Here is a 21,484-nt window from a genome sequence, read left to right as displayed (position 1 = left end):
CAAACAGAGAAACAATATGTATCCCATTTGTTTACAATAAAAATAAATTTAAACAAGTTTAAAAATGCATTCTACTGTCATAGAACTAATTAGAAGAAATGAAAAATATATTTTTTTAAAAAATGAATAAAACACATAAATATAATGTCTGAAGTTCTAAAACTCCTAGAAGAAAACATAAGGGGAAAGTACCTTGCCAGTGAACTTGGCAATGATTTCTTAGCTATTACACCTCAGGCTACAAAAGCAAAAATAATAAGTGGGACAACACCACAATGAAAATATAAATTTTGCATTGTTTTCAGTGAAGAGAATAGATTCTCTTAGAATGATTTTATTTTATTCAAGTTTTGATCTTCATCTTCAAATTTATTTTAATCATTACTTTCACTCATATTAGTTCTTAATTGGGCTCAGCGGATCTTAGCTATCAGAGAATTACTAGTTTGAATGTCAAACAGCAAAAATGCTTCTAACAAAAAGAATCAATTATGTATAATACATTTGAAGAGTAGAAGAAAACAACTAATGAAGAACGTGATATCACTAAGCCCTATTTTAACAAAATAATAGTTTAGATATATTTTTTTTCATAATATGTGGTATATATCTGGCATATAAGTAAAATAACAATCAAGACAGTCCAGTGAAATCTGAAGTGAAAATTAAAAAAAAAACCTATTTATGTGACTTCCCTTCAATCTTCAGAAAACTTGAGAAATAATTGAGCAGCAATGTGCATCTAGAGATGACCCTGCCCATGAGGGTGTCTTGCCTTGTGCTGCCTTTGAAGACTTGTTCTACTATGCCCATCTGAATGACTGCAGACCACCAGGTCTCTATGCTCTTGCCATTTTTCTCATAAGAGGTGAAGTTTTGGTAAAATAATCAGGAGAAATTGGAGAGGTTTTAGATATATTTTAATCATATAATTTATCTTGGAAAATAAATATCACTTCAACTCCAAATTTTAAAACGATGGGCTAGGAGTGTAGCTCAGAAGAAGAGTATGTGTGCTTAATATGTGCAAGGCCCTGGGTTTGATTCCAGCACCAGAAAAAACAAATGAAATTTAGAGATGGTCAGATAGCTTTTGGAATATAAAAGGGGTTATCTATGCATCAGATTACGTAATGGTATTCATGTTTATCATTTTATTTCACTCAACCCTTATCCTACTAAGGAGTTAGCATCCTATTTCATAAAGTGCTATTCTTTAACCACTCAGGTCCTCAAAAAACCAGCCTAAAGTTACACATAAACAAAACATCTAGTTGATAACTGGGACTGAAAAGTTTATTATACAATTGACTTAAATTGGGGCTTTCACACATGGAAAGCATTTATTGAAATCTAAATTGGGAAGCTTGTGTAAATGCTAGATTAAATGATGCATTTCTGCAAAATCAGGGCTGCAAACATGGAAAGCAATCAGACCACTCATAATTACTATGCATCTTGATTTCCCACAATTTATGGGGAAAGAAAACAAATCTAGTTACTCATTGTCTTTGTGAATGAAATGTGCTCTGCAATCGAAATGCAAATTATCATCCTTCATATAAGTCATTGGCCTAATGATACTGTTTCCCATTCTCGTCCTCATGTACCTGACAATAAATAGGCTTAATCTAATTATTAAAAATTATTCTGTTATATTTGAGTTGGAAATTATATCAGAACTCTGTGCTTTAAAATAAAATCAGTTTTTTATGTTCTTACATCTTTGTAAAAGGTTATTAAAAATATAAATTGTTTCTATGCTTTTTCCTTAGGACAAATGATGCAAATGTATATTACTTCTGGTTCAGAGGGTTCAAAATATTTTTGAGAGAGCCAAGATATAGATAGGGCCTACTGGGAAACAACACAGGAGATCAGTTAACATTCAAAATGACATTTTAAGATAAACCCCAAGGGTACACATCTAAACCTCTTTTTATCTTGGCAAAATTTAGAATGTAATGTTTAAAATTATAAGTGATACTTATTATAAGCACTGAAGTATTCTTAATTTTATAATAGTTAGATAATAGTCTAGTTTAAGCTTTATACACACACCCCTCCTTTACTTTGTAATTATATCAATATCCATAAGTTAAATTTTTCTGGATGTTTCAAAACATAAATGTCAACAGAGTTATAAAACAGGAAAACTTGAGGTATTTTTTACATTTCATAAACCCTAATGAAGAATTTTGAATGGTCGTACCTTTAAAAACATTTTCTGTTTTCTGATGTGCTGCTAAAGAACTTTCTACTTCTTCATGTTTGGACTACAATTAAGTGTGAAGGTGAGCAGGTGTGTACACATGAACGTGTACATATATGTGTGTATTTGTGTGTATTTATGTCTTTTGTGTGTGTTAGATTGCTTTGGTTTGAGAAATGAAAACACTTTTTTATGTAAAATGCTATATTTCTACCTGTATTCATTAGGATGTGGATAAAAATAACAAGCAGAACTATCTCCCATATGATCATGACTAAGGGAAACTAGCAACAATCAAAAAAGACTAAAAAGTGGTTTAGGACCTAGAACACCATTTGGAACACAAAGCAATTCTGGAGTATAGGTTATCAGCATGTTTTCATTCACAAGATTCTTTCAAAACAATCTGGTCAATCAGGCCCACCCAAATACTCTTTTCAATTCTAGATGTCTATTTCTACCAACCATTCCTCAAAATTTCAGTTAGTTCACTTGGTCCCCTTGACTGAAGTGGAACATTTATGCTCAGCCATTTTAGAAGTGCCTGCTCAGGCTGAGTTAGCTATTTATTATGGGGGCAATTATAATTGGTAAAAATTTAGCTACTCATTGAGATGGAACTACTTCAAAAATTAGTGTTGGTTAGATACTGAGTTTTGGCCAGGCCAAATATCATATGACTCAATTACTTACTGCTGTGTTTAAAATAAGACTAAATGTGTTTGAAGTAACATTCTCAGGAAATGGATTTTTGTATCAACAATGAATGTGTTTGTAAGTATATCTTTTGACTCTTTTATGTCATCCTATTTCCCTCCACGTTTGAGGCTCATTTTGTATATTTTAGAGTATATTTCATAATCCATCTTGTGTTAATTTTTTATGGACATGTCATCTTTCTCCTTGATGGGTCAATCCTGTCTTAATCTTAATCATTTCCATATTTCTCCAAACATTTAGCAAAACCCCTTGGTTAAAACCACTGGTGAGGAGGCCATATTTTACTCCTCATCTCTGATTTTGTAGCAACTAGATTAGTATTTGACAAATGACATATATTTAGTTAATGTTAGTTGAAGAAATTTATGAATTTCTTCATACAACGAAAAAGAGGAACTTTAGATTACATAGAAGGAAATGAGAAGGAGGAGGGGGCAGGGGTATGAAAAATGGTGGAATGAGACAGACATCATTACCCTATGTACATGTATGATTACACGAATTGTATGAATCTACATCGTGCACAACCATAGAAACAAAAAGATGTATCCCATTTGTGTACAATGAATCAAAATTCAGTCTGTAAAAAAAAAAATTTTAAAAATTTAAAAAAACATAAAATTTCTTTAGCATTCATTATAGCCAATAACACAATGATTCAGAACATAAGTTTGGAATGGCTGTCATCCATAGTTGCACAATTTTTCATATGTGAAAGTTTAACTGGTCTACATGGTGGTCAGATTAATGATATGGATTTCACTTGCAATATACAATCAATCCCTGGTTTGGGTATCAGGCCCAGATAAGGAAGATCATCAAGTTTTTTATTCTTAGTGTGAAAAATTCTTTGCACCTGGTTTCATTGACCCAAGTTTGTTTTTAAAGTCTTTGCTTTAGCCATATGAATTAAAAGGTTTGGAGTTACATGGATCTTGTTTAAAAAGATGAGTGATCCTAACTGAAGATAATCTCTGATCTTCTAAAGGACTGCATGGAAACAACTTCTTTTAATATTCCCCGTGTTATAGGATTGGTTTTCAGGTTTCCTTCCATGATGGTGGTAATGGTTTATTTTGGGTCATCAATATTATCTTTTGTTTTGTGATTACTTAGTATGATTGTGATGTAACTTAGAGAGTGGATTGGTTCGTCTGAAACTCTAAGAAACACTTGTTTCAATTCATGTACACAGGTCCATTAATATTCATGTGAATTGAGGTATAACCAAAATCCTGGATTCTTGATAGAATGGGGGAATATGTTTACTTGAGTGTGTTTGTAAGAGACACAACTAAGTTATGGATGAATCAGAATGCAAAAGGTCAAATCTATTGAAAAATAATCAGGCAATATAAGACTGGGACACAATTGGATATAGACAGCTCATGATGTGTAACTGTGGAGGTTTGGAATAGAACAGTAAGTCAAAGTTGAGGCAAGTCGGGGAATCAATTTAGAACTGAATTCACAGGGAGTTTAGATGTGCCAATATCCCATTTTTATGTGCTATCTCCCTTATGCTGGGGAGAAGACCTTCTGACTTAAAGGTCTTCTGGACTTATGAAATTCAAAGAACAATAAAGTGTTAGTTGTATCTAGGAATTATCAGTTATATCTGAAATCATGCACTGTCCAAGATGATAAACATTAGCAAAGTCAAACATTCTACAATTAGCTGCTTCAAAGTGATATTTGATGGAGTGATCTCTTAATCAAGGAACTATTGGTACATGTTCATTATTATAACTATCATAATTGTATTCTTGCTTTAATAATTCTGGTGTGACGACTCTATATCGTGTATATAAAGAAACGAGAGACTCAGTCTGGATCTTAAATGTAGATTTGGTCAGAGAAAAAGAGAGAGTGACAGGAACAGTGCTTTTGTGAGAGGTTTAGGGCACTTCATTGAGTGGTAACTGTAATAAAGCAGGCAACATCACTGTGACAGTTTCTATGAAAAATGTGCATAAAGGTCAGATTGGCAATGTAGAGGAATGGGGAGAGGAATTTAAAACTTGTATTATGGTGGAAATGATAGTAGCATGGCCAGAAATAGAGATACCAATTTATCTAACAATATTTTGGTTTACTTAGTTTCTTTGTTTCTTCTTTCACTATAAAATTACTGAAATGAATAGTATTTGTTCTCTGTCTTCTTTTCTCTGTGGTCACTTAGCTCCTGCAAACTGCTTCATCCTCCCAATATTCTACTAAATTGTTTCTACTCAGGCTTATCAATGTCTTCCTGGTTACCATATGTTCATTTTCACTATTATTAATCCCTTTGTAGCTTTTCACATTGCTGCATATACATTGTTCTTGGAGTTCTTTCTTCATTCTTGTTCCCTCTAGTCTCTAAATTCTCTTAAAACAGCAATTCTTCAGCAATTGGAATGGAATTGGAATGGAAGTTGGTTTTGCTGTTGAAGATGGTTTGATTTTGGAAATAGTCGTTTGGTGAAGAAATAGTCAGATACTCATGTGGATGTTAAATTAGCACTTATTGGCTGGGACAAAACTATTCTACAAAGAATCTGGTGCTGAACATTTCAGGCTGTATATTTGCTCTCTGACCTTATCAATCATTCGGGTACTCTGTCTTCCTGCTTGTAGCATGTCCCAGGAGGAAGCACTTGTTCCATAGCCTAAGATCTTCATGGATCACACCTTATTTGTGACAGAAAAGGGAAAAAGATGAAAAAAACAAAAGCTGAAAAGGTGTGCTCTCAAAAATGGTTAATTTAGAAAATATTTCCAGAAAGTTCCACCTAGTGACTTCTGCTTGTATAACCAGAACTGGTCCACACAAGATGAATATTTCCATGTTTAAGCTTCCTTAACAGGGAAAGGTGAAGGGGAAGTAACTCAACTGTGGTCTCTGCCACAATATGATGTTGAACTTTGGTAGAAAAAAGAAAATAGGTAATAGACAATAGTGAATTAGAATGCCAAGACAGAAGAAACAAAGTAAGGACAAGGTTCTTTAGAAAAGAACCTTGGTGTCTTCAGGAGAAGAATTGCTGTTTTAAGAGAATTTAGAGACTAGAGGGAACAAGAATGAAGAAAGAACTCCAAGAACAATGTATATGCAGCAATGTGAAAAGCTACAAAGGGATTAATAATAGTGAAAATGAACATATGGTAACCAGGAAGACATTGATAAGCCTGAGTAGAAACAATTTAGTAGAATATTGGGAGGATGAAGCAGTTTGCAGGAGCTAAGTGACCACAGAGAAAAGAAGACAGAGAACAAATACTATTCATTTCAGTAATTTTATAGTGAAAGAAGAAACAAAGAAACTAAGTAAACCAAAATATTGTTAGATAAATCTGAACATTTATTTAGGCAGGAAAAATATAAACCAATATCTGATTTATAGGTACCCAAGGAAAGAATTTTTCATTGACATAAACATTTTCTATCTATGAACTCTCATGATATTTACAAAAATTCTATCCAGTTGTTTTTTTATTTCTATTCCGCAGAAGAAGAGAATGAGTCATTTAGTAACTGGTCTGTGGTTATGTAGCTAGTAAGTGGAAGAGCCTCTTTTTATTCAGTGTTGATTGAGTACCTGTTACAGTGTCTTGGTGCTTGAGATACAACAATGAATGTGGTGCAGTATTTAACATTCAGTCTAGAAGGTGAAAGATAAACTTAAGCCTGACATTCCCCAAGGTTTAGGTTTTAACTGATGAAACCTAAACTTAGGGAATGTCAGGTTTAAAGATCTTGATAAAGGTGCTAAACACAGCACACATAAACCTTTAAGAAAAACCCCTTTCCTTTATAATTCTCTTTCCGAGATTCCTTGTGGAAAATGTTTATATAGTATATATGAGAGACCAGAGACCATCAGTAATTTAAAAACTGAGGGTACCTGGGAAGTCCTTCTGACCTTGGGAAAAATTGATGAAGTTTTGATGTGTCTGATGATGAGTTTGATTGTCTGCACGTTACATTAAGAAGCAGAGCATGTGCATCCTTCTACGTCAAAGCCACCGGCAGAAGCACAACAGTAGTCCCAAGGTGCAGTGACTGATCTTGAGTGAGGCCTCAGCTCCCTTCATAGGTCAGGTGTTAATGTATGCTGACACGTTTGCTCACAGCACTGAAGATTAGTATAAGCACAGTGGGCTAAACAAAGTGCCACTCAGAAAATGCAAAAACTTTGGGTAGAATGGGAGATGTTTCATGCTTTCTTTTAAACCATTTTCTTAGCTCCTTTGAAGATAAAAATAAAAAACTAAAGATTCTATTAAGACCTTTTAAGATTTATATACTTTTCCTCCTACTTCTTATAGTAAAGTAGAACCTTTGACTTGTAATATAATAAACATGTTCCTGGGGAATGACATGTTAGGATTAATTCATAACCCAGTATTTTTCCAATAACAATCATTTTTGTCCATTGAAACAAGGATATTTGTAATGTTTTCCGTGGGTAACTTAATTATAGATCCAGTAGTCTGGAAGGTATAGAAGTGCTCAGTGAGTTCAAATGTCTGGATATGTAGGAGTTTAAGTTTTGGTTCTTTTTTTTAGGAAAACTTTGACTACTCACACTTTTGGGGGGCCAAGAGTGACCATTTTATAGACTCTTTGGAACTGTAGAGACCTTAGAGATAACACACCAGGGATCATTCAAAGACCTGTGTAGTTCTGAAAATATTTTCCTTGGAGTACAGGTTGAGGTTGAAAAGAAAAAGGTCAAGAACTCTTAAGAGTTCAATTCTCAAAATTTTATTAAATATAATTTGTTGTGTTCTTTTATGGGTACTGGCTGAATTTTAGTGTAGTCTCAATGCAATGGCAATAGACTCTCTGGTTTAGAATCCTTGCTCTGTCACCTACTAGTGGGTGACTCTGAACAGACTGTTAAGTATTTCAATTTTCTTTTCTGTAAAATGGGAACAATAATAGTACCTATTTGACAGAGGTTTCATGATTATCAAGGGTTTGTCGATACATGGTACTTAGACTATTCCCTGGTTTGTAAAAAGTAGCATGTATATTTAAGTTTTCATTATTAAAACTTAATTCTCATTTAGCTGTGAGGTAATTAATAGTCTATTTTACAGACATGGAAACTGAGGCTTATAGAAGTCAAATGAATTGTACAAGTCATTAAGCTAGTCGGCTTCAGAAACGGGGAAGGAAAGTCAATGAGTTTTGACTCCCTAATATATGTCCTACATGATATTGCTTTGAGATTCTCTTTATGTACTGTTATGTCATCATGTGCCATCTATATTATTCATTTAATGTCACTAGTTGATATTCAATTTTAGTGATTTATGAATGCTGAGGATGGAACCTAAGGCCTCATGCCTACTAAACACCTGCTGTTCTACTGAGTCATACCTCAGCCTTTGAATTTTAATTAATAAGATATGGCATCCATTCTAAGACATTTGTTTGCAATTTTAATATATTTGGGTTTAAGCTAGTCAAGTTTCATTTTAAATCATCTAAGGAAAACTATGTACTAATTTTTTATTGCTGCTGTAAAAATTACACATACTCAGTAACTTAAAATAATGAACATTTACTCTGTAATGATTCTGGAGTCAAGAAGGCTGAAGTCAGGGTTTCTGCAAAACTGGTTCCTTCTGGAAGTTCTAGGGAGATTCTGTTGCTTTGCTATTTCCATCTTCTGGAATTTGCCTGCATTCTTTGAGTTGTGGTCTCTTCCTCTATCTTCAAAGTAAATCACCCCAATGTTTTCTCCTGTCTGCATACTGTGTTCATACCATTTCCAGGTACAAAAATCTGTTTATTTTCTTTACCTTTCTGATATTGCCATAAAACATTATCTCAAACTTAATGGCTTAAAAAAAAAAAAAAAGCACAGATTTGCTTATCTCATAGTTCTAAAGGCCAGATATTTGAAATTGGTTTTCCTGGGATTAAAACAAGATGTCAGCAGGCTGGATCCATTGGCAGCCACGTTGGGGGTGTTCTTTGCTGTGCCTTTTCCAGCTTCCAGAGGTTGCCTGAAAGCCTTGGCTTGTGACCTCTTCCTCCATCTTCAAAGTAAATTACTCTAGGCTTTGCCTCCATTGTCGCATTGCCTTGTCTCTTTCTGATCCTTCCGCCTTCTTATAGGATGCTTATAATTGCATGATAGTCCACAATAATCCTCCTGTATCAAGATCTTTAATTGCATCTGTAACATTTCTTTTGCTGTGTAGGGTAATATATTCATAGATCCTGGGGATGAGGAAATGGACGTTTTCAAGGGACATTATTCAATCTATAAAATGAGGTTTGGACTAAGAGATAACTATTTGAAAAACTTTCTGAATAGCAAAAAAGGAAAAGAAAATTTGGGTGAAATTCTTGGCACCTTTTACTCCCTCAATCCATGTACTTGGTTATCACAGCCACTGAAAGATCTGATGGTTTTTACTCACCAATTTTACTATGAAGATACCTACTCAGGATAAGTACTCACCTTAGTAAAGTGAGGCATCAAAGACAAAAACCATTTTACTGTGAATATGATAAGGTTAAGGGAAAACTATGAAAATAAGGAGAATAATCATTCTTTACCATGTTTTTTCTTCCTGGATCAAAATTGAGCTATATTTTTCAAGATGTTCTTTTTCATTAAGATGACTACTGAATCTCATCTCTATATTTTAGGTTTTTATTTTATAAGCAATGAAAACAAAAGGCAATTTTTATGTAGCCTAGACAAGTTTTATGTAATTGTATCCTTTTAGAAAAAGAAAAAGTGCATCAGTTTTGCTAGCTGGCTAGGGAAGCTATGGGGCCCATGACTAAGAGCTCAGACTCAGGAGTCAGGGGAGCCCAGTTCCCAACCCTGTACCCCTTAGGAGAACTGTGCCATCTGGGACAAATTAAATAACCTCCCCTCAAAAATTACATTTTAAACTGTTTACTGATAGTGACAGGAAACTGTTGATATACATAGTGCCTGTGTGTCTAGATATTTTACCTCAGTTTTTCTATAAAACTATTAGCAAATGGCACTTTTTCCTTCTGTTCAGCGTTTCTCTATCTTTTCCTTCTTGCTGCACCACTGCACTAATTAGTAACTGCATTATAATATTGGATAAAAGTAATAAGTTTGGAAAAACTTTTTAAATCTAAATTTACAATGCAAAGTTACAGATGTCATAAGCACTCTAAAGTCAGAGTTGAGAACTAAATAGGACCATGGAGGGAGTAGCTTACATAAGTGAAGATAAAATTAGTTAAGAAAATATAGTTAATGAAGATAACTGAAAACAGATATAAGCTTTATCTCTAAAAATAATTTTGGTATGTATTTATAGCCCATAAATATCATCAACTAATTTTATTACATGTGTAAAGGCACTATCTCTCAAAATTTAAAAAGTTATTTTAGAAAAATAATTTCTTATAAAGGCAACTCTCCATGGACTGGAATTTTCAGAGAATGGGAAGATTGGCTTCATTGCTTAAATAAATAGGGTGATTTAGTTTCACCTATTTTCTAAAACTGCTAAACTAAACAGTTGCTTTCTCTCTCTCAACTGGGGATTGAACCCAGGACACTTTTACCACTGGGTTACAACCCATGCCCTTGTTTTGAATTTTGAGACAGAGATTCCTCAAGTTGCTGAAGTTGTCCTTGATCTTGTGATCCTACTGCCTTAACCTCCCAAGTTGCTGGGACTGCAGGCAAGTACCATCATACCCAGCTAAACATTTAATCTTAATGTACCTACTTATTCAATGATATAAAAATGTTTATTTGTATTGGGCACTTATGTGCCAAACACTGGTGAATGTTTTAAGTGCAAATATAAAATACCTCTCTTGCCTTCAAGGCCAATTGGAAAGTAAACAAACAGCAGAACACTATGCACCACTCTGGTGGAGGAATATCATAAGAATAGTTAACACAGTAACAAAATGGTCAAGAAGGGATAGGCTTCCGCGGGTAATGCCTGAGCTCAGACATCAGGGAAGAGTAGCCATTGCCTTTGTGGGGAAAGAAGGGTCTATGTCATAGTCAAAAATCATGGGGTGGCATAATTTCCCCAGGGAACCATCTCCTACAACAAGATAGAGGGGTAATAGGCTCTGACGCTGACCAGTAGTAAACTATGAACAGCATCTTATTCCAAGTTAGAGAATTTGACTTTCATCCTGAATGCAATGAATTAAAGTACAAAGAATACAATAATCATATCTGTGATTTGAAAAATTCATTCTGATGGCATGTCAAGACCAGATTAGAGTAAAAAACTAACATACCACTTCAACAATCCAGTTGATAAGCAATAAAGATGTTAATTAAGAAAATAGAAATAGATATGAATAGGGATGGCAAAATAGGGATGTGGATATGGAATCAACAAGACATCTGGAGTAAAGTGAAAGAGGCAAATGAGAATGTGAACACCAAGATAGGGAATGTGGGAAAAGAGGCAGATTTTATAGTAATGCTAATGAAGTTTTGGATCTATTCAGTTGGGTAGTACCTATAGGATATTTCTATGCAAATGGGATCTATATAGTTAGCATATTGCTCTGGAGGTGAGAATAGAGGTCTGTGACAAAGATATATAAGATATATCCACAAAGACTTGAGGCCATAGGTATGATATTTGTTCAATAAATAGAAGAAGAATAGAAAAGGTTTAGGAAGGAACCCTAGAGAACACTACACTTTAAGAGGAAAAAAAACTTTAAAAAGGAATAAATGCCACTGAGAGATCCAAGAAATATTATTGGGTTAGCCTAAGGCCTGATAAAACAAAGAAATGGGAAAGTATTGTTAAGATATAAAGCAAATATTGTGGCAACTGATCCTTTGATTTTCTACCCCTAAAGTAGCAAATTCAGATGCCTATGGGAGCCAGGCAGGTGATGTAATGAGGAGAGAAGTTTGGGTGTAATGTAATGATGGGAGCCTGTCATATGCCAGAAAACATCTCTTATAAAAGAGGCGGCTGCTATCCAGGTCTTGCCTATTATTGTCCTGTGGGAATTTGGGTCAATGTTGCCAGATATTTGGATTTTTTAAGAAAAGCTGAAACTCTATATTTTTATGTGAAATCTGCCAATTTAAAAATGTTTAAAGCCCCTCAAGAAGTACCTATGGGATTTTTTTTTAGCCCACAGGCTGCCAGTTTACAACATCAGCCTTAGCATCCATGACGGGAGCAATTCTGGGCCAGAAAGATAGCTGGTTGAACCTACTATTATGATCTTCCATTTCCATATTCATGAGTAGCTCTCCACATGGATAACCTTGATGAATAATTTTGACATTTTGTGTTACTCTATTTAATGGTTGACAATTGAAAAAAATTAAGCAGCAGCTTATGAAAACAGAGATGTTGTAATTGGTGCCTAAGAATGTTTCCTGACCTGTGTTAGCTGCTGACATATAAGACCTTTCTAACTATGAACAGGGTGACATATACTTTAGTACACAAATATGAGCACATTTGGAGGGAAAGGGATGCTCTTGGTAGAAGGTAGAAGGTGTAATGTAGGATCTCTTTATCTATAAATGCATATTAAGAGTACTGAACTGTTTTTATTTAGATCTCATAAATTAGGTGTTCTTAAGTTAAATAGAACTCAATTTCTCCACATTGCTTCATCTTCCATTATTTTTCTTGCTGACTGACCATGAGCATTTAAGTATTTTAAAGTCTCACTCGCTAGTCAAGTAATTTATTTGGAGCCAGAGCAATTTGTGGATCAATTAGTAGTTTATTTTCTTTAGGAATATACAATCTAAATAATCTTAAACTAGGAAAAAAATTAGTTTGAGTTTCTCTACAGGTGGTACATATAATTTTCTCATTTATAAATTGAGCATCGAGCATTGCTCTTCTGTAAGCCAAAGGCCATTCAATTAGCAGACTAATTTTCTCTGGCTTTATGTCAAGTTCTTCTCTTTGGCTTTGGGTTTTGAAGCAGATGACAAGTATATTAAAAAGATTGTTTTCTTTTTTTAGTGGATGAAATAGACTGGTTTCTAGTACATTAATAATAAGCTACTTGGGCACTTTTATTTCTAAGATGGCTGTTATATGCACCTATGTTTTTATGCCCCATAGTGAGGATGCCAAGAAATCACCCACTCACGTGGGTATCGCTGATTGCTTTCTGCTGAATTATGTTGAAATGGCTTTGGGGAGAGGAAAAAACATCCAATAATACTATATCAGATATGCTCCAAGAAATTAGATGCCAAAAGTGTTTCTGAGTTGGTTCTAAGGAAAACTCCATTTAGAACACTTTATTTGAAAGAGAGGGCTTGCAGTAGGAAAAGAAAATATTCTTAGGAAAAAGTAAAAGTAAATAAAAAGAATTCTTATTACTGTGCTATTGCCACAAGTGGGTGTCAGAATTCATGAGATAAGTGAGTTTTAGAATGCATGTGTGGGACACTTTTTGAAGGCTCATAAGTATTTACATATTTCAAATGATTATGTTTGATACTTTCAGGATATGTTGGTGTGAAGTGTACCAAGAGATTTAAAGCATGGCTTTCAGAGCACAAAATGGCTTTGAGATGCTTCAATCTTTTCTCTCCACTTTTCAAAGGAGTTTGGTAAAATCGGAAGACTCCTTATTCTAAACCAAGAGTATTCTGACTACACATTTCTATTTTTCAATAATTCCTTAAAATATGAACATCATTCCAACAGCGAGGGAACAATGGAAAGAAACCTTTCTATATTTCAATTGCCTCCTACAGCATGTTAATTATTTTGAACATTAAGACCTTTAAATTACTATTAAAACATACACACCCACATTCAAACACTTTTATCTATTGTTGTTCATCTTCTGCACAGGGGAAAAGCTGCAAGAGTTGTTTAGGGACAACTTGGTGTTTATTTCTATTTATAGCAATACTTGGAGCAATGTTAAATGTGGTACTTGCCTTGGTGAGAGTTTCCCCAGGGCAAATATCTCTTTAGAAGTCCTGAATTAGAAATTCTTCTAAGAAAATACTTCCATTTAACAAAAGCTTGCTTTGGTCATCAAACTCTCTCCTGAATTATTTGAGACTTTGGACTTTAATGTATAGATTGGCAGATGCAATTTGGTTATCAGACAGCAGGTTGAGTTTGGACACAAACACTTTATTTGAAAGGTATGATTGAGACTAGCTGTGGCCATGGCTACATATTTTCAAAAGATTGAGAATTTCTTGTGTCTGGGTGGTCCAGCCCTAAGATGGAAGGACAAATTTGAAATACACTTGTTTGGACCTCTGAAAGCAGAAACTAATAATTACTTCTCTGGGATATAAGCCTGGTCTCTGCTCTCAATAAACAACTTACTTTTGTTTAAGGGGGAAAAAAGTACCTGCATACAACTCTATTCATGGAACTCAAAAGTTATTCCTTTATTAAATATAAAAGTTTTGGTTTATATTTATAAATATAAATATTTTAAACTACAACATAAGTATAAATATAATACAGTCATAAATTAATGCAGAACTTTGGGGAAAAACAACTGACTAAATAATGACCTTCCAATCACACTAAGAGTAATGAATGTTCCACACTGTTTATATATAAATAAAGCATAATATCTACACAAGTATGAATACTACACAATGAATTGGGAAAACTCTTACCTATGGTTCTTGGTCCACTCTTACCTATGGTTCTTGGTCCTGGGAATTTCTGTTTTGACCTGGTTTAGATTTATTATGCTGGATCATTTAGACTCTAGAATCAAGTACAAATGGATTAATTAGATTCAAATTACTGTTAAAATTCCCAAACAAAAATATAAGCAACATAGCATATATTTCAGCAGTACTTTGCAGAGACTCTAACTGCACATGTATTTATTAATTCAATAAATATTGAGCAATATATTGGCAGTTTTAGTTGTAACAAGATGAATATGATTCCTGTACTCAGGGTACAAATAACCTAGTAGGAAAGGGAATTATTAAACCAATAATCTGACAGCCTAATTAATTGTATTTGTGCAGTGGTAGAGTTAAACAATGAAGATTGCTATGACAACATTTAAATAGCTAACTTAACCCAGTATGAGAGGTCAAGGAAGTGATAATTGAGGCAATTAGGTCAAATAATGAGAGATGCTCTTTGATGTGTGTGAAAATGGTGACCTGATAAGGAAAAAGTAAACATTTGTATATGTGTGTTCATTTGTTTATCCAATATGTACTGAAGTACTACACGGTCTGAAGCATTATGGGAAAAACAGGAACAAATAACATAAAACTGTTCCTATAAATTCATCTTGCTCTTCATTATGTGTAAATTGTGCTGTTTTATTACACACTAATTCAACTGCTCTACAAAACAAGACCGTACAAATGAATATTTTAAAACGTATTTTACATTGTTAACACCAGCACTCTTTTCAGGATCCACAGCCTTTTGGGGTGCAAGGGAGCAGATAGACAGTAAAGGAAGGGATTTCTCTGACATAGGGAGACTACAGAAATTTCTACCTATCCCTGGCTCAAGAATCTCAATTGTGAACATATCACATATGATTTAAATAACCAGGAAACAACAACAACAACTTTCAACATAACATTTCCTGCTCTTCTGAGTTCTACCTCTGCCACTGGTTATTATAACCAGAGGCAGTAGGGATGAAGGCCTGTCACTGGGCTGTCTGCTGCTGAGAGACATTTGACCCTAGACAACTGTTCTGTTACTGTCTCTTTCTTGGCATCTTGTGACCATCAGTGTAAATCCCAAAGTATAAAGAAATCTTTATTTATATTGACATTTTTCAATAAGTGTCCATAAATGGGTCTTTCCTCCATGTTCACTACAACAAAAGAAATACTATTAAATAGATTATGTTTACCAACTAGACAAAAAAAATGTTAAGGCAAAATATTCTTAAGAGAATTGAGTGCAAATTATCATTGAGCGTAAGGAATATCAAAGTGCCTTTTCTAATTTTGACTGAAAACTAGGATAAAATGATTCTCAGAGAGACGATGATTTTCCCAAAGTTCATATAGCCATTAAGTTTTCAGCCTAATTTTGGAAACGAGTCTCTTCATCATACAACTCAAACTTACTTTTCTATCATTGCTACCATATTTTGTCCTTGTACCAAAAAGAAAGGTGAAGTTTAGCAGGGAAGAAGTAACAAGCACATAAATAACCAGAGCATAAGGTTCAGAGTGGGAGATGCAGATTGTTATTGGACTGAATTCTTTTCAATGGAATCTCATAGAGGCCTTCATGAAGGATATGATTTGTGACCTTGAGTTTCCACACATAGCAAGGGAGCAATTTCTCTTGGCATAAAGCATCTTTCAGTATTTTAACTTCAGAAGAGAAGACACAAGCCAAATATATGCCAAGGGTAGCTTTGCTGCTTTTACTTTATTTTTAAAGATTTTATTGGCAGCTTAAGTTCAATTTTGAGACTTTTACTTGACAAAAGGACTACTATCTTGACTGCACTTGGGACAATTTACTATGTGATAAAAACTGTCATTTGTAAATGCTTTTCCTGTCAATAGAGACTAAGGATTTCATTACCACCGAAATGCTTGTCTCTGTGTAAAGGTCAGAGGCATGTTGGAGAAAATGCTCATATATTCAGCTGTCACAAAACTTCTTACAAACTCTAGAACGGGAACTCTCTGCGGGTTCTCCTTTTATTGCACACAGAATGATCGTAGGCACTTGGTTATAGAAGATACTAACATTTTAAATTTGATGCACTTTTCATTGGCAGCAAGAGATGGGGAGAGAGTTTTAACTTGCACATTCTAGATGTTTATGGGAAAAAAAGTGTGGGCATGTGTGGGAAGTGAGAAATAGGAAAGGGACAAAATGTTTCTGTTCAGGTCATTTCCTGCCAACCTTTACATTCAGCCCAACTCGATAGATGATACTTTGTGGGACCTAAATGATTAATAAGCCTTCCCAAAAGGACCACAAACCAACCCAAACTATGACAAAATGTTACAGGTTACTGACTAGAGTAAGGGCAAACATCCTCAGAGAGCTATAATGGACATACAAGAAATATCATAGAGGGCTTAGAATGACAGAGACACTAAACAGAGGGAAAAGAAGCAAGTCTGCATGCTTTTCTCAGGATATTGTCTCTATGTTGGGATAGTTTGGATTTTATGTAATGAGATTAAATAGAAACATTTAATGGTACCTAACCATTGTTGCAGAAATAATGCAGCCCCTTTAGCTCTTATAGGGTTCCCTTTTCAATAGTATTGAGACTTAGCTGTACGTTGTACCAGGACATGCTTTATTTTGCATTAATTTGTCCCAAGTTCCTTGGGACCTGTCTCTTCAGAATGGAAGGGGAGCAGGCCAATGAACTTTGCTTCATGCACATGGCAATGAAGCATGACCTAATTTGGGACCATCTCTCAATGTTATTCTATGTACACAATGGAGTCCAGTTATTCTAGGAATTGTTTTCTAGAATTAAACAAGTAAAAAAGTCAAACTGAGAAAAGGGGTTTCATGTTCTGCAAAAAACAAGAATTTTCATTTGGAGATAATGAAAGTATCCAAAAAGCAGCAAGTGAGTTAGGGGTTGCACATACTGCAAAGAAAAGGACACCACTCTCTGAAGGCAGCACAGGCATTTCCTTGTGTTGTACTTCAGATTCAGTGCTAAAGACAAGGAAGAGGCCAGGGTGCCAGATAGGCACTATTAACTACTGATGTAGGAAACAACAGAGTCGAAAAACTAGTCACATGAGGTGCAAACTTTTTTAAGGTTTAAGATTCTCTTCTGTTGGGTGCCCTGGCACACACCTGTAATCCCAGCAGCTCAGGAGACTGAGGCAGGAGGATTGCAAGTTCAAAGCCAGCCTCAGCAAAGCAAGGTGCTAAGCAACTTAGTGAGACCCTGTCTCTAAATAAAATACAAAATAGGGCTAGGGATGGGGATCAGTGGTCGGGATGCCCCCGAGTTCAATCCCCAATATGCCCACTCCCCCCAAAAAAGATTCTGTTCTCCATGATCAGCTTTACAAATTAATTAGTAATATGGGAGATGGACTATTTTCTTATTTGTATGTTCTTATTCAGCATTGCTATTTAAGGACATTTATGTGGATCTTTGACATCTGTATTGGTTTCTTATGGCTGCTGTAACAAATTACCATAGATCTAATAGCTTAAAGCAAGCTAAAGTTATTATTTTTTGTTCTGGAGGTCAGAAGTCTGAAATGGATCTCAGCTAAAATCAAGATGTAACAAGGCTGTTATTTCTGAAGACTCCACGGTAGGGATTTTTCTTTTCTTTTTATTCTTCTAGAGAATAAATGAATTCCTGATTCACAGACCCTCCCTCTACCTTCAAACCTACCATCATTTCATTTCAGATTGTTGCTTTGGCCTCCTTTTCTAACACCCTCTTTCATATCAAAGGACCCTTGTGATTACACTGGGCACACCTGAGATAATCCAGGATTATCTTTCTATTCTAGGATCAACTGATAACAATGTTAGTTTCATCTGCAAATTTAATTTCCCTTTGCTGTGTAACATAACTTAGCCATAGTTCCCAGGGATTAGGAAATCACTTTTTGTGATGGACATTATTCTTCCAAATACAAAATCAAATTAAATGTTAAACTAACTTATTTATATGTAAAATGTTCACAGTTTAATTTTACACTGACAAAGGAGAACACATCATCCAGTTTTCAGAATGTGTGTGGATATTGGCTTACTCTTTGATTCTAAAACATTAATCTGCCTGTTAACCAAGTAAAACCAATCTACCTTTTCCTCAAAAAATATTTACTTTTTCTGTTGTTCATTCTAGACTAATTAGTTTCAACTCTTGCATAAAGGAGAGTTTGCTTCTCATGGGTGAATTTAATTACCTCCATCATTTTAAATTCATGCCTTCATTCTCCAACTCTGCCCCTATTCATTTATTCTCATACCTGACAAATCCATTATGTGTCAGATAGTCTACAAGGTACAAGACATTCAGAAATAGATATAACACAGAATCACAATTCTTTAATCATCTGAAGGGGCAAAAGGGGACATGATATTAAAGAAAAATGATGTAAGTATAATTTAAATTCCTAAGAACTACCAAGTTTAAGTGAGGTCCTAACTCTGGGGAAATCAGCAAATCTTCATTGTGAATATAAATTTTGAATGTGATCAGTGGGGGTAGGGAAGCATGGAAGACGTATCTTTTGCTCTTGCTTCTTGTTCTTTCTGGAACATTCCCCACTCCCTTCCCATCTGGTTTTCTCTGTTCCTCCCTATCCCTAGGCCACCTGTCAAACCCATATTCTTGTTTTATCTGATAAATAAGATGAGGACAAAATAAAATCTTAATACTTTAACATAATAAGTTTCTGATGATTTTTCTTGCTTCTCCAAACAAATCTCTTAACCACTCACTCATTCACATAAACCTAAATTCTAGATTTTCCAGGTTTAGTCTCATATTCCAGTTTATGGATTCTACTGTGTAATGGGGAAAGAAGAGGCTTGATAATCAGACAGGTGTTAGTGTGAATCTCAGATTAATTATGACAAAATGTGTCCTTGAATTAATTGTTTTATTGTTCTTAACTCTATTCATTTGGGATGTTGTAAAATAAAGGTAATATGCAATAACTTATTAAGTAGCTTGATGTGGTTCAGTCAAGAAACTTGTTCTTTTGCCTCCTTCAAGTATATTCTGTTGGACTTCTCATACTCCAACAATATTTAGAGTCTATAACTTTAGAACACTTTAATAAGAATAATTACATTTTTGACATGGAGATTTAATTTCAGGTAGTTAAAAAGTTTTGTCTAAATTTCATGTGTAAATTCTAAATTTCAGTCTCATCCTCATTTTACCTATGTTTGTTTCTCCTTTTTAGACTCCTCAATACTTCTTTCTTTTCCATCTTCCATCCTCTTCATCCCTTTAGCTCCTCTGGGGTTAAGAAGGAGAGGATGAAAAAACATAAGATAAATTTTATTTATCTTGTCCTTGTTGAAGTTCTATGTTGGCTCATATCAGTTCTATCTGGGCTCTTGGTTCAAATGTTCACATTTTGAAAGGCACAAATGAATGAATTCCTGTCATGTTCCACAAGGGACAGTTGTTGGCAGGAAGAATTTGTTCTACCTCTAGTACATTGAATCCACTAATCAACCTCCCTCTTGTCCTGTTATTTTATTCCAAGATCCTGTTGTACCCTCTTTACCTTGGGTAGTATCAATAATATGTCAAGGTGGTTTTCCTTTGTGAACTCCAAGTAGCCCTCAAAGACTCCATCATTTCCAGGACAAATATTGGCTTGCATGATCATTATATGACTACCCCTCTCTCTTGTCTTGCACTTCAAGGGATTGGTAGTCATCCTGCAACCTTCAGAGTTTTCCAATGGAAAGTAAGTTGTAATCTTAATTTAGGAAAAAAAAAAAAAAAACTAGAAGGTACATGTCAAGATCCTAAGACATTTTTCTCCACACTGTATGCTCATGAAAACAGTGTGCTGGGTCTGTGGGTTTTCTTGTAGATCATCAAGCATCCAGCCTTAGAGGGAGATAACCATTTTCTTTCAGTTAGTGAGTTTTTATTTCGGAAAACTGCAACTCTTAGATAGTTGCCAGTGGAGAGCCAGCTACCTTCTCACCCCCACTAAATAACCTTTAGATCAAAGTGGACACATTCCTTACTAGCCTGTAAATTCTCCTCCATCTGATCCCATATGAACCTGATGGGGGTGATAAGCTGAAGATTGAAGGGTGCGTGTGACCATTTCTGGTACCCCAGGTTGCTGTCTAATATACCTCCTTTCTTTAAGAATGTAGCAGAGCTTATGTCTCATTATCTACAGATGTGTAACTTTAGCCAAAATGCTCCAACATTATAGATGTCCCATTTAATAACCAGGAGCATATGTAAATTTCATAGCATAGTACCTGGCCCATGAATTAATTTTAATTAATTTATTTTTACTTGAGAAAGTTCACTCGAGCATTCTTGTAACGCAACTACTTACATAACTTTTTAAAGGGGTATTTAAACCTAACACTCATATTCTGGCATTTTTAAAATGAGCAAGAAATCTAAAAAGAGGGGAAAAAAGTTAATCTAAATCTTAAGAACTGCTTGGGGGAATTGAGAAAAGTAACACCTCTCTCCAGTGAAATATGTTTTTTCTTCAGTTCACAGGACTGTGGGCCCCAATTACACTTGCCTTTTCCAGAAGCTAACTTGTAGCTCAGCTTACCTGTTTTTAGAACAGGTTGATTCATTTTACCTTAGCATCCAGCTAGTGCATTTGAAATTGCTGATGAAAGGTACTGTCAAATCCCTGGCCTATTTTGATAATGATTTGTACTTGTAAGGCAATCTGCCCATTAGTGTAGAAAAGGAGAATTGGGACAGCACCTCAAAAAATGATGTCTGAAAGCAAGCACGGAGCCCCAGAGTCTGCTGGGCAGGAATTTATATTCCTATAGCATTTTGACTCAGCACAGGACTGTGGGATGTATGGGGGTGTGTGCATTCAGCGCCAGATTGTTTGCCTACACCAGAGGCTGTCCTAAGGG

Source organism: Sciurus carolinensis, chromosome 11, assembly GCF_902686445.1.
Source record: "Sciurus carolinensis chromosome 11, mSciCar1.2, whole genome shotgun sequence".
NCBI classification, from domain to species: Eukaryota; Metazoa; Chordata; class Mammalia; order Rodentia; family Sciuridae; genus Sciurus; species Sciurus carolinensis.
This window is presented reverse-complemented; position numbering follows the sequence as displayed.